The sequence below is a fragment of the Ursus americanus genome, chromosome 1, assembly GCF_024610735.1.
Source record: "Ursus americanus isolate L20-20 chromosome 1, mUrsAme1.1.p, whole genome shotgun sequence".
In the NCBI taxonomy this organism is placed as follows: Eukaryota; Metazoa; Chordata; class Mammalia; order Carnivora; family Ursidae; genus Ursus; species Ursus americanus.
Genome location: NC_142127.1, coordinates 102111974 through 102126753, shown reverse-complemented (window position 1 = coordinate 102126753; position 14780 = coordinate 102111974). Strand labels below are relative to the sequence as shown.

General features: G+C 49.3%; 1 long non-coding RNA gene across 1 annotated transcript; it reads right to left on the bottom strand.

Annotated features, from left to right (window-relative positions):
- Positions 1–1671: 1671 nt before the first annotated feature.
- LOC148110830 (uncharacterized) lies at positions 1672–14414 on the bottom strand. The gene is made up of 3 exons (XR_015725709.1): positions 14199–14414; positions 9646–11846; positions 1672–9146 (listed from the first exon to the last, which is right to left on the bottom strand). It is a non-coding gene; the product is annotated as an uncharacterized LOC148110830 (long non-coding RNA).
- Between the last annotated feature and the right edge of the window lie 366 nt (positions 14415–14780).

Sequence of the window (14780 nt, the reverse complement as noted above, 5' to 3'; positions counted from 1 at the left end):
CTGGGCAGATCTCCCTGCAGTCTGCCCGTTTGCGGGCTGCGCATCAGAGCCAGGGCGCCGGGCTGGACCCCGTTACCATCTGTGGGGTCTGAGGGGGGTGAGGGGCACAAGAGATTTACTGGGGAGTAACAGCTGTGAAGGGATGGGGAGAGGGATTTTTCAAGGGAAGCCCCAGACCGTGCCTGATGCAGACCCCACCAAGTCTCCGCCAGTCCCCGGGTCCCAGCGTGACCTGCCCCTTAGTGCGGCCCTGTGTGGATGGAACCCAGCAAGCCCTTCTTCTCTTCTGTGCTCGGTCCGTGGCTGCCCCCCTCCCCGCAGGGAGACCTGGATCATGACACAGACTGTGTCCCTGCCCAGGGTCTGCAGGTGACAAGGGGGTCCAAAGGCCCCCAGGCAGTTAACGAACTTTTGTGGTCCTCAGTTTCCTCATCTTTAAGAACATTTTTTACTGCCTTGTGGAAAGACTAAATAATAATGATTGTTAGCTGAATCGTGTCTCTCCCCCCTCCCCCCCCCCCCCAGTTCATAGGTTGAAGTCCTGGCTCCCAGAGCCTTGCAATGTGATTGTATTTGGAGGCCGGTTCTCCAAAGAGGTCATTCAAGGTCAGTGAGGTCACTGGAGTGGACCCCCATCCAATAGGACTAATGTCCTCATCAGAAAAGGAGATCAAGACAAAGACACATGGGGGAAAACCCTGTGACCGTGTAAGGTCGGCTGTCTACACGGCGAGAAGAGAGGTCTCAGCGGGAACCAGCCCTGCCGACACCTGGGGCTCGGGCTTCCAGCCTCCAGGACTGGGACACAAATGCATGTAATTTTAGCCGCCTGGCGTCGGGTGGTTGTTGGAACAGCGCCCCCAGACAAATGTGAGCGTGGATTTCACTAAGTTGTGCTCTTACCAAAGAGGGCCCTCCTCCCCGAGCAAACAAAGTGCCACCCCGTCAGGCAGCGGATCAGAACCAGCACAGCCCGGCCAGCCCCTGCCCCCCACGGTTGTTCCTGTCCTGGGGAGTCAGGAGGGGGCCGTGTGCGGAGCCGTGCTCTCTGAGTCCTAGAGATGTCTTTGGAACGTGGTGCTTTTCTTCTTTGCTTACAACGGAGGGCAAAAGCTCATCCGGGGAGCTTTTCTGCAGTGTTCTGATCTGTTACTAGTCACATTATCCGTGCGTTATTGTCAGTGGCGTTATTAATCAGGACAATGGCGAGCATTCGTGTAGCATGTTGTGATCTCTGAGTTACTAGCTCATCTGTTATCTGCTCCTGATGCCACCCCGAGGAGGCCCTTGGTCCACCTCTCTGAGTTCAAGGTCACAGGGCTGCCCAGAGGTCACTGCTTGAGGAAGCGAGACAGGGGTCTTCGGACTTGGCCCTCTGCTTTCCCCTCACCCATGCTAACAACTTCTTTTACTTCATGGGCCAGACATCTGGCCACAGCCTAACAAGGGCCCAGCCATGGGGTGTCCAAGGGGCTGTTATGGCTGAGACCCAGCCTCCTATTTCCCATGGGCTGGTCTGGAAGGAGGAAGGATAGGACAAGGGGTAAGTGGCGGTCTGTGTGGGGACAGGGTATGGAGGGGGCAACCTGGCGTCTGCTCTGTTCCCCAGCTCAGCCCCACAGACCACATCTGGGCCTTGAGGGATAATGCAGCAGGTGCTGCTTCCCGGAGGCCAGAGAAGAGCCGCTGAGGGTCTGGGAGAGACCAGGACCCAGGACACTTTCCCAGGAGTCCGGGCAGAGAGACGGGGGTGTGTACTGTGCTGGGACCTCGGGAGGGGCGTCCTGAGCCAGGGTCAGTTCTCACCTGCACCAGCTCAGTGCCAGACCCCACGGGACGACCCCCAGGGGGGTCCAGCAGCTACCTGAACACAGCGGACCCCCAGGGGCTGCAGGAACGAAGTGGGAAATTTGGGAGGACTCGGATCCTGCATCATAAGAGGGGGAGGCCTGTCAGCCTGATTGCATTTCCGCTGCCTGGCTGGTTGGGCCTTGGGGTCAGGTTATATTGTCAGCCAGATGCTCCGTGCTCCCAACAGGCAAGACAGACCGTCAGAATAAGGGCCCTTCTTGCCGTCTTATTAACTGAGGGCATCTGAAAGTCACATACAAACCCGTTCTGCGGGCAATCTTGGGAAAGAGGGCGAGCTGCTCCCACTCGGGAGAGGTGTGGCCAGGCTTCTCCGGGAGCTGGGGCCCCCACACGGGAGAAGAGAAGGAAAGTCTCTCCCTCCTTTCCTGGCCTCGTTCCAAATTGGGATCCTCTGTAGCCCAGCTCCTGTGGGATGACGGCAACCCTAGGATTATACTTTTTTGTAGTTCATCCTCTTTGCTTTGTTACGGGATATCATTTGAATAAACAGAAGGATCAGAAGGAGAGAAGCTTCAAAGGAAGCAAAGGCTCGGGTCCCTCTGCAGAGATCACTTACACGGTATAATTAGCATGCTAAGTCTCTGGTGGGGCCTTCCTTCCTGTTAGAGTCCAACTTTACGTCCCACTTCTTCATTTCGCCTTCTTCGCACCTCACCAGGCCTATTCTCAGTCACATGAAGGCCAGGGTGGAGTACAGTATTAAGCTTTACGTTGAGTTCATTGAAACCCAGACCCGGGCTGGATGAGGGACTACACCCGGGAAGACACACTGAGAAGTGAATCCTGAACTCATCGAAAGGTTACTAAAAGGATTTATTTATTTATTTATTTATTTATTTATTTATTTATTTATTTATTTATTTATTTTAAAGATTTTATTTATTTATTTGACAGAGAGAGAGACAGCCAGCGAGAGAGGGAACACAGGCAGGGGGAGTGGGAGAGGAAGAAGCAGGCTCCCAGTGGAGGAGCCTGATGTGGGGCTCGATTCCAGGACTCTGGGATCATGCCCTGAGCCGAAGGCAGACGCTTAACAACTGAGCCACTCAGGCGCCCCTTAAAGGATTTATTTTTGTAAAATATGCAAGATGTGCTGGATTTCCTTCTTTCTCCGCCTGTCTCCTCCCCACCCCCTTCCACCCTGTCTTTGCCTCACAGTCCTTTCCTCCATCCCTTTCTCCTTGGCTGCCCTCATACCTGCACATACACCTCCATGTCTGCACGCACACCCCCACACCCTCCCATGCACCCGCACCCCTACACGTGCACCTCCAAGCCCGCGTGTGCACCCCATGTCCGTACACGCACCCCCATGCCTGCAAGGACACCTTGGGAACTTTCTCCTGCTGAATGTTGGCCAGGTCCTAGGACTCCTCAGCTGGTCAATCACTGGGATGCAGCTTTACTTTTTGATATGGTACTTATCACAGGCTCTATGAAGTATTATACATATTAACTCAATCCTTCATGGCCCTGTTAGGAAACTCATTTTACAAATGAGGAAACTGAGGCACAGAGGGGTTCGATAATCTGCCAAAGGTTACAGAGTTCAAACCCAGTTCCAACCCAGACAGTTTTGAGCTCTGACCACTTTGGTATGAATGAAGTGAGTTGAAGTATTGACTGGCTTTTGGGGCCAGGCCCAACAGGAGGAGGTGAGGCTCCTGGGAGCCCTGCGCTATCCTCTCGCTGATAGATGCTCTGTCGGGTTCTCAGAGAAGTGTGATGAGACCTTGGAAAATGTGCCCTTTGCAGTGTGTGTTGGAGACCTGTTGACGGGGCTGGCACCCTCATGATGACACCTCCCTGACTAGCGTCTGCACCTGTTGTGAAGGTGTCCCAGGCTTGTGCTCAGAGCTCAGAGTGTGTGAGGAATCTCATGGTGAGAGCCCCAGTTTGATGGCCGGTCCAGAGCATGCCCGCCTGCTTCAAGAGTACTGCAGACTGGAATGGGCCCCATCCACTACCAGGAGCAAGTGCTATGGTTTAAAAACCCAGCCAAGGATGTGTCCTCCATGTCTTAAGTTCTCCCAGACAGCTTCACTTCACCTGCCCGCCTAGTGCGTGGTCTCTTGCACTTCCCTTCCCTGGTGCTCTTCCTTACCAAGCTTTGCACTACGACTTTGCATCCTCCATCTAGGGCCCCCCGGCCCATTAGGACAATGTCACTGGCTCCCTTCTACCCACCTTACTTGGCCTTTCCACAGAATGTGCCCCAATCCAAGACCTCTTCCTTCCTGAAATGCTCTCCTCACTTGGCTGCCGTAGCACGACACCTCTCTCTATGCTGCTACATATCACAAGACGTGGTTGCCCTGGTGATGATGCTGGAACTGGGAGAGGATTTACGGCATGGTGTGACCGAGGGGCATGTTTCCGGTGGTTTTAAGCTACATGAGTTCGGATTCTTGGTTAGAAGCAAATGAAATGAACTCTGGATATTTTAAACAAAAAGAACAATTCTTAAAAGGCTATAGAGGTTTATGGAACCAATGGAAGTCTCCTGAGGCCCAGGTGTGGAAAAGCAGGAGGACACCGAAAACACTGGAGGGCTCAGAAGTGAGGAGGAGGGATTAAAAGGAGACATAAGGGAAAATGAAAGTTAGAGAGTAATAGGTATGGCAAAGTAGGATCAAAGGATAGGTTTTATTATTATTATTATTATTATTATTATTATTATTATTATTAAGAAAGGGCTTCAGAGGGGAGGGGGTGGGGATTGGGATAGGCCAGTGATGGGTATTAAAGAGGGCACGTATTGCATGGTGTACTGGGTGTTATATGCAAGTAATGAATCATGGAACTTTACTGTATGGTGACTAACATATATAATAAAAAATTATTATAAAAAAATAAAATGCAGAAAAAAAAGAATGGGTAGGCATGAGCACATTTATTGTCAGAGAGAAAGAGATTGGCATGAAAAAGAAAGATTTCTCTGATCATAAGCTAATCAAGCTAGAAATAATAACCGAAAGTATCCAGGAAAACCTCAAGTATTTGCAAATCAAACCAAAAGCATCTAAATAACCATGAATCAAAAGGGAAGTCATAAGTTGTATTAGGAAACATTGGGAACTGAATGAAAATGAAGATGCAAAATTTCAAGATTTCTAGGATGCAGCTTAAGCAGTGCTTAGGGCAAAATTTATAGCATCAAGTACTTGTATTAGAAGAAAATTCTCAAATGAATAATCCATGTTTCCACTTTAAGAAATGTAAGAAATTGGAAAATAAAGTAAACTAACCCCCAAAATAGCGGAAGGAAAGAGCTAATAAAGATACAAACAGAATTGATAAAATTGAAAATAAAAAGATTATAGAGAAAGACCAATGAAACCAATTTACAGTTCTTTACAAGAGACAGGGTACAGAACAGGTGTGTTTGTGTGTGTGTATGTGGGGGTGGGGGGCTCTGTGACTAGCTGATGAAGGAATATCTAACTTAATATGTTTTGTGTGAAATGGTAGGTGGGGTGGTCCACTGAGAAGTACACAAAACTCTAGAGCTGGTGAAGAGAGAGGTGACGTTTTGGTGTATTTTCTGGAGGAATGGGAGGAATAAATGTGTTAGTTTCCTTCTGTTGCTATAACAACTTACAATAAACTTAGTGGGTTTAACAACACTGATGTACTCTATTACAGTTCTGGAGATGGGAAGTCTAAAACAGGTCTTACTGGGTTAAAATCAAGGTGTCGGTGCAGCTCTGTTCCTTTTGCATGCTCTAGGGGAGAATCTGTATTCTAGATTTTTCTAGCTTCCCAGGGGCCACCCCCAGTCCCTGGCTCAATGCCCCATGCCCCACCTTCTAAGCCAGCAGTGTAGCATCTTCTAATTTCTCTTTCTCTCTCTCTCTCTTTTTTTAAAGATTTTATTTATTTATTTGACAGAGATAGAGACAGCCAGCGAGAGAGGGAACACAAGCAGGGGGAGTGGGAGAGGAAGAAGCAGGCTCATAGCGGAGGAGCCTGACGTGGGGCTCGATCCCATAACGCCGGGATCACGCCCTGAGCCAAAGGCAGACGCTTAACCACTGTGCCACCCAGGTGCTCCTCTCTCTTTCTCTCTTATCCTTGCTTCCATCATCACATCTCCTTCTCTGACTCTGACCCTCCGACCTCCCTCTCATTAGAACCCTATGATTACAATGTCCCACAGGCTAATCCAGGATAATCTCCCCATCTCTGATTCCTTAACCTCACCACATCTGCAAAGTCCCTTTTGCCATGTCAGGGAATATATTCCTGGACATCTTTGGGGGCTATCATTTTGCCCACCACCGTACATAAGCAAGAACAAGCAAAATAATTGAGAAGAGCACTCAGGTCCAGCTGAGGCTGGAGGCCATGAACTGCTTGTGGCCCGAATCTCTAATTTAAAACGTTTAGGAAATGAGATAAAGGTACCGAGTTGGCAGACTGTGGCTCTAGACCAGGTTATGGCGCTTTGCTGGGAGTATGGCAGAAGGACAGGATACAAGGAAGAAGAGTTTTAATAAAATGCTGATATATCTGCTAGACAGTGGGATCCAGGCTGGGTAAGCAGGGAAGGGAGGATGCTGACAGAGGAAGAGGAAATCAATATGTCAGATCATGGTAAAATGCACAATCCACGGCTGCAGGTACGAGAGACTGAATGATAAGTGGATACTAATGACTCAAGAGAAACATTCTTAATCTAGAGGACTTTCTCTATTTCTGTTCCAATAAATATCAAAAAAGCAGAATTTTCTGAGACCCTACCTTTCTCCTAAAGGAATGCATTTAATCTACTCTTGATACTCTTCAGAGGTCTCAGAATAAAAAAGGAGTCTGTCTTCTAATGTAGTGATTTATCACAACCCATCCTTGCACCTAATTGTTTTCATCGATCAGATATGATCCTTTCACTCCACCATCTTAACAGAGATATTATTCACCAATGATCAAACAGATCCATTTTGTTCTGTGTGTTATGAATAGTAACTTAATCTGAAAAGGGATCTGTTGGTTAATAGGCTACAGGATAGTTTTCAGAACCAAAAAGGAGGAGGACGTGGTGACTCTTAGCCCCAGGGGCAGAGTTACACATTTAAGGAGCATGTGGTGCGGAGAGAAAAAAGAAAGATTCTGGAATATGCTTGGGGAACATTAGAGAATGGCTCTTCAAAATTTATTTTAAAAATAAGGACTTCTTTTTTTTTTTGTTATTGTCCTTTTTTCTTCTCCATTTTTTTTTAAAGATTTTATTTATTTATGTGACAGAGACAGCCAGTGAGAGAGGGAACACAGCAAGGGAGTGGGAGAGGAAGAAGCAGGCTCCCAGCAGAGGAGCCCGATGTGGGGCTCGATCCCAGAACGCCGGGATCACGCCCTGAGCCAAAGGCAGACACTTAACGACTGCGCTACTCAGGCGCCCCTCTTCTCCATTTTAGAAAGAGTAGAGTAAAGCTTGAGTTTGGGTCCTAGCAATGCCACCTGATTGCTAGTGACCTTGGTTGATTCTCTGTCTGGGTTTCCTCATCTACGGTCCGTAAATAGCAGAAGTACATACCTTGCGGTGTTAGTAAGAGGACAATTTGGATAATACTCGTAAATCCCATACAGTAGTATCTGGCACTGATGCATTTGTTAAATAAAATAAAAACATTCATCTTACAATGAGGTTCACTGGAAAAAACTTCATAAATACAACAGAAAATGCCTTTCATTGGTTCAGGACCAAGAGTAAATATACTTTTCCACTTCACGTAGCTGAGAGTCAATCCCCGGTCTTTATCAGAGTGAGATGTTCTTGACGGCTTTCTCAGCCTTGTCAGTGACACTGAATTTATTTCTCCTCCATTTGCCTTGGATTGCAGAGAGTTGACCAATTTAAATAATCACCTTCTGCTGTGCTAAAAATGGAAACTCCCCAACCCAAAGGCAAATAGCAAAGCCAATTAGGTTATTTAAATCTTCCAAGACTTGCAATCTAGATATTGTCAGGTCAAGATAGGGATTTGGATAGGAGCAGGGCTGGCTGATTGATGGGATGTGATAAGAGCAAGGCAGCCCCAACACTCTGACACCCCAAGTGATCTTGCAGAGACGGAGCAGTCACCGAGCCAAACATTCACGACTATGGCGACTACCGAGTTGTGCGCCAAGAGTGCTTGTGATTGGTCACCAGAAATTTCTCTAGAGACCAGAAGGTCCTCAATCACAGTTCTCAAAACACGGCCTTGCCAAATAGTGAAGGCGAATGTGTCAGCTTGCTAGAATCACGGGGACAGCAGTAGAGCGGCCCCAGGTGTTTTTGAAGACTCCAGGGTGGAGGGGTCTTCCCCTCCGTTATTTTGAAGTTACTTGAGCAAATTATTCGACCTCTCTGAATCTCTGTTTTCAATGACTGACGGCCACCTGGAAGGTTTGCTATGAAATGTCCGCAAGGGAGTACATCTTGCCTCACTGAGCCTGCGTGGTATGGAGTGGGCAGTCGGGAAATGTTCCCTTTCAGGCTTGTCCCCTTCCATTTCTACCCTCGGCTTCTTGTCCTGGAAGCAGGAATAGGCCTAGCTACTTCCACCAAGAATTCAGGAGCCACTGTATTAGAGTGAGAAGGCTGAGCTGTTTCTTCTCGAAAAGGGCATTAACTATAAGAAATTAGTCCCTGGCAGTGAGAGCCATCCCTCGCCTCTCTTGACATATGTGAGGGACAGGAGATCTGGCGGGATGCCTGGCGGCCATCACTGCGGGTCGGTGGTGCCTCAGGATCCAGCCGCGGCATTGTCAGGCTTTCTTACAAGGTAAGGGGAGCCACTTCTTCAAGAAAGACAGGCTACGTTTCCGTAATTCCAGGCACGTTTGCAAATTTCCAGGTACAGCAAGTCACTGTGCTTCCTCTCCCTCAAGGGCACTGAACGGTTCCTCAGACACGTCAAGTCCCTTCCTGCCTTGAATCTTTACAGTCTTCTCCCCTCGCCTAGAAAGCTCTCTCTGCTGATTGGTCATTGGCTGGCTCCTTGTGGTTCAGACCTCAGCTTAAATGTCACTTCTGCAGGGGGCCACTGGGACTACCAGATCAAAATCAGACATCTCATCTCTCTCTGTTACACGACTTTGTTGCAGTTCTCTGATTAGTCTTATCCGTGTCTGGCATTTTAAAAAGCGTTTATTAGTTTCGTTTCTGTCTTCCACCTCAGCCCACCCTTTTACTCTCTGCTTCAGGTGAGCAGGACCTTGTCTGTCTGGTTCATTATTAAATCCTCAGCAGTCAGATGAATGCTCGGCACATAGTTGGCACTCAGTAAACACTGGTTAAATAAATGAATAATTAGTGAGAGCAATCTGTGCTCTCCCTTAACCATGTTTTTGGCTAATTCAGGATACCAGTAGGGACTTTGTTCTGGCAAGTTCTTGTAGGGCAGGTTTTTCAACCTCAGTGCAATGGACATCTTGGGCTGGATGATTCTTTGCTCTAGGGGCTGTGCTGTGCATTGTGGATATTTACCAGCATCTCTGAGCATTACCCACTAGATGCCAGGAGCCAAGTCACCCCACCTCAGGTTGTGACAACCCAAAATGTCTCCGGATGTTGCCAAGTGTCCCCCGGGGGAGCAAAATCTCCCCTCTCCCCCCCGGTGAGAACCATCTCCATTGAAGGGCCATCTGCAGCTCCACGTGCTTAAAGACACCCATCTCAAAGTCAGGTCCCCAGATTAGGGTGACCCCTTGGGGACTTGCTCTACCAGGAGGCCTGAGCCAGGTTGTGGGGCAGGCCGTCTTGACCTTGACCCCAGCCCCATCACTCACCAGCCAGTGAAACAGCTTCGCTTCAAGGGGCACGAGCTTCTTTATGTGGGAATGGGGTGTGCATCCACGGATTGACAGGCGATGAGTGGATGTGAGCACGAGTGGGCGCAGGGGCTGCACCGGGTAGAAGCTAGGTCAACAGCAGCACTTCCAATCGGGAGCTCTGTGCTGTCCTCAAACGTTGCTCCCTTTACCGAGGTGTTTCCTGGGAGCAGATGTTCAGGCTGGGCAGAGAATGGGGACTCGGCAGACCCCCACTGACGCCTCCATGCGCATCCAGCTGACACACTGGCTCTAATCCCCTGCCCCTTTGACTCGCTCCTTCTCTGCCTTCCACAAAGGCTGACTGTGCTCTGAGCAGCTGCGGCCGGTCAGGGCCTCGGGGAGGCTGTGGGAAGGGTCATGGTCCCTGTCAGCTGGCAGCTGCGGGAAGTGGCCAAGCCTGTCTCTCTCTCTCTCTCTCTCTCTAATCAGTGTTCGGGTCCCCAGCCAGCAGCTCAGCTCTTTTCAGACAAGTTACATCTAAAGCCCTCTGTGAGGCCTAAACTACTTTGGTCCAGCAAAGGGCCTTTGGGAAATGTCCGCCCTGATTGGAGGGTAGCTGTACGGATGGCCGGGAATCTCGGGAGACTTTCAAGTGGGAGAAAGAATAGAGCCTTGTTCAGTCTTCTCTTAGCCTAAAAAAAAATAATAAAGTCATGGCCTACCTAATTAATTAACTGAATTCTAAGGAGATGAGCAGAATTGTTGTTAATTAATTTTAAATTAATGTAAATGTATTATGCCTGAAGTATTTGTGGTTCCTGCGTTCCGTGGGGCTGGTGATAGAGGGGGGGTGGAGTGTGGCCTGGGCGGAGGGAGGGCATCCAGAGCAGAGGGCGGCCAGCGTCCCACTGTAGGGCCAACTCTACTGGGCAAGTCCCCTCCGCAGGAGAGACGAGTCAGGGACTCCACCAGAACTGATGTATAAATAGGTTTAGGGTCTTAGGGATCCTAAGAACGCGGCATCATGAGAGCAGGCAGGGCTGAAGAACCAGTGGGGGTGGCAGTGAAGGGACCTCAGCTCTGCTTGGGCTGCTCACAGACTGGCGTGTCTGACCCCACATGTCCCTGCCTCATTTCACCTGTTCTCACTGCAGAAGCATATTCTCCTTGGGGCAAGAAGATGGTGAGACCCCCAGCCGGGCAACCCCAGGGGACAGGAATTGCAGCCGTTGGCACACATGCGTCCACCCCGGGCCCAGCGCTGGGACTGGCCTCGGGATTGCTTCTGTGGTCCCAGGGCTGTGGCCCGCTCTGCAACCCGGGGAGCTGGCTTCGTTATGGGAAAAAAACAAGTGAGGGTAGAAATGTGTCCGTGGCTCCACGTGGCGGCCCCACCGCCGTGGCTGACTGCGTGGCAACACACAGCTCAGCCTTCCGCAGCGCGGTTCATTCAAACTTGTGGGTTTTGTGTAAACCTGAGAGAGAACAAGCGTACTTGACTGATGTTGTGTGGAGATTTATGTTGTACTGACCCCGACTGAACTCCTCTTAGAGACCCAGAAACGACAGGCAGGAACGTGATCCCTCCTATGGCTCCCAAGATGCTTCCAGGGACCCTATCTAAGGGTTTCCATGTCCTTGGCTTGCTTGGCTTCCCCTGTGGGTCTCCACTGTTGTTCCAGTGAGTGGCTTGAGGCAGGAAGAGGAGGGCTTCGGTGTCTGACCTGGGTGACATTTGCTCTAATATTGACTTTACTATTGTTACTAAAAGGTTTAAAAAATGAGTGTATCATCTGTTATGATTTGAATCGTCCCACCCATAGTCCGAGATATGTCCAAGTCCTAAGTCCCAGTCCCTTAGAATGTGACCTGATTTGGAAGCAGGGTCACTGCAGATATAATTACTTAAGATGAGGTTGTGCTGGAGTGGGATGGGCCCTTAATCCAAGTGTGTTACACACACACACACACACACACACACACACACACAGAGCCACGTGGAGACAAACACACAAAGAAGAAGGCCATGCGAAGCAGGAGCAGGGATTGGAATGATGTTGCCACAAGCCGAGGAATTCCCGGGGCCACCAGCAGCTAGAAGAAGCAAGGAAGGATCCTTCCCTGGGAACTTCAGAGAGAGTGAGAGCCTGCTGACACCCTGATTTGGACTCTAGGCTCACCCGTCCAGTCGTACAGCCCCATCCAAAGTCTTGCTCCTGCAGGAAGAAGAAAGGAGACGGTCAGGGTAGGGGTGGAAAAATATTCCCTTCTTCTCTTCTGGGCTCTTTGTATGGTCTAATAATGAAAAGGATATGAGACAGATTAGCAGGAGAAAAACAAACACAAATTTAAGAACACGTTTGCCTCCTGTATCCATCAGAGGCCCCAGGAGAGCTGAGTAGCTCCCTAAAGTGGCCCAAACCATCACCCCCTGAAATACCATCTTTAGCTAAAGACCAAAGAAGATATGGGGGATGGTGGGGAAAAGCCCAATAAACAAGGGTAAGGCTGTTTTGCAGATGAAAGTCCTTGCCTTCCCCACTGATAAGAGCTCCTAGAGACTGAGGCACCCCCTCTTCCTGGTGTAGCCGGGGGACACCCTTACAGTGGAGATTTCCTTTGTAAATGTTAAATGTCTCTTACAGAAGGGTAACCTTCTACTCAATTTCCAGAGCTTCACTATGTCTGCAGTTTCTGAAAAATAACCAGCTTAAAGCAATCCCCATGCCCAAGAGACACATTTTGGGGTGGCCAATTCTGTGCCCCTTGACTGGACTCGGGTACGTGGCAAGAGGCTACTGTCGTAGTTCAGGAGGAGGGGATCAAGGGCTGCGTGAAGGCAGTGGGGGCGCGAGCAGAGAGGTGGGGTGGTCAAAGGGCCAGCACCTCGGATGTGGTGGGTGATCGGGGCCAGTAGAGAAGGAGTCTAGCATGGCTGGCTTGGGGGTGTGGTCGATGGTCTTCTGTTACTGAACTGGGGAGGCATGCAGAAGGAGGAGGAGGATAGGGAAGAGGTCTGTTGTGAAAGCTGGCAAGCTGCATAAAATTTATGCAGCTGACGGAAACACCCAGAACGGCTCTATGCTTCGGTATCTCTGAGAAGTATTTGTTTGTCTTTCTGCAGCTGTACTCAAGCTGGGAACCATGGGGCTGCCCTGACTCCTTCTCTGCTGACCCTCAGGGGGCCTGTGATGCCCTTCAGATCATCTGCAGGCCTCCCAGGAGCAGGAGGCCTGGCACAACTCAAGATGGGCTGTCGAAGTTAGCACGCAGGGGTTCTGTGGAGGGAGAGCAAGAATCTGCTGGGTCCCTGGGGCACCGAGCAGGGTCAGGAGGCACAGGGCTCCCGAGGGGGGTGGCAGTGGAGGCTGCTCCTCCCAGTTTCACTCACCAGGAGCCAAGCCCCAAGCCAAGAACTTCATCCAAATGGACACTTACAAGATTGGGAATTTACCTGATTCACCTGCCAAACGCTGACTTTCTGCCAGTTGACATGTTCCCCATTAATTAGTCTTCCTAATAACAACGTGTCCTACAGTGCTTGCAAGAGAGCATGTCTGGGGTAAAGAATTTTTCCTTGTTCTGGGTAAGAGATATCCCCAAACTCATCACTTAGTGAACAAAGGGGGATCGTCATTGACGTGTCAACAGGGCCCTTGGAGCAGGAACCAGCAGCAAGGTAGTGCAATTATGCAATGAATTGTAAGTGCGTCCAAATCAACCGGACTCATTTAAATGGCTCCTAGCCCACATTTTCTAAAGTTTATAACACACTCTTAACAATCACAATGGTCTTCTCAAGTGCAGTGGCCTCGTGGGTTGTTACAGTTGAATTGGGTTTTCCCAAAAGATGTTCAAGTCCTAACTCCCAGTGCCTGCAAATGTGACCTTATCTTGAAACAGGGTCTTTGCTGATGATCAAATTAAGATGAGGTCATTGTGCAGGAGAGTGCTAATTCAGTATGACTGGTGTCCTTAGTAAGAGGAATATTTGGCCGCAGAGACCAACAGGCATAGAGGGAGATCACATAGGGGGCCAGGGCGAGAGGAGGGCAGAGGGCTGTCCATCTACAAGCCAAGGAGAGAGGCTAGGAACAGCTCCTTCCTTCATGGACCTATGAAGGAACCAACCCTGCCTATATCTTGACTTCAGACTTATAACCTCCAGAACAGTGAGATAATCGCCTGTTGTTTATGCCACCCACTTTTTCTATAGTGCTTTGCTGCAGCTCCCCTAGTGAACAGACGCATGGGTGATCTCAAAATTTGAATTCTTAGAATACATCATTCCAGTATCTGCACTAGAAAAGTCTAATGGCTGTACGACTGGACGATCAATGATATGTGAGTGAAAGGAAGCATACAGGCCTGCTGGAGTTTGCAGTCAGGGGGGAAAGAACACACCTCTGCTGAGCAAAGGTGGACAGGATGGTGGGAGATGCAAGGAAAGTTGAATTTCGGTCACAAGCCATCGTGGTATGGCCATGCCAACCAGCCAGGCTTGCATCCCACAGCCTGCTGTCTTGGGGGTGTCCTCCATGGGGAGTCTGGTAACAGCGATTTCTTACCCTGGCTGAGGATCAGAATCATCAGAATGCTTGTCCCCGATGCAGACGGTGGGCCGGAGACGTGCGTGTGAGCAGACGCTCTCCAGGGAGTTGGCTGTCCCGTGCAGGAACGGGGGCTGACGTTCTGCAGTGAATAAGGCACAACCTTGCTTCTGTGAAAGAAACCGCAGCTCTAAAGTAGTGAGCTCTGAGGAGGGCCTCCATCTGCTACAGGCTATTTCTGGAATCTTGTGACTCTCTGTTAATTTATTTAATCATTAATTTGGTATTTCATAAAACTGGCATGTTTCCTTTTTTCTCCAATTATAAAACACTGCTATTCTCTGTGCATTCCTAAATTCTTTGCAGAGACAATTAACATCATTTATTTAACATGAATCTAGATGGAGGTGGAATCAATCAAACCTGAATGCCTGCTGTGTTTTATGAACCTTACTTCAGCGTAAAGTAATGAGAAGCATCACGATGACACCTTGAGAATAGTCACTTAACGAAGGAATGATGTTCTCATGTCACATCTTGGTTTTCTCACTTTCTAAATAGAAGCCATGGTAACCAGGCTGTGTTGCTCTGGGCAAGATT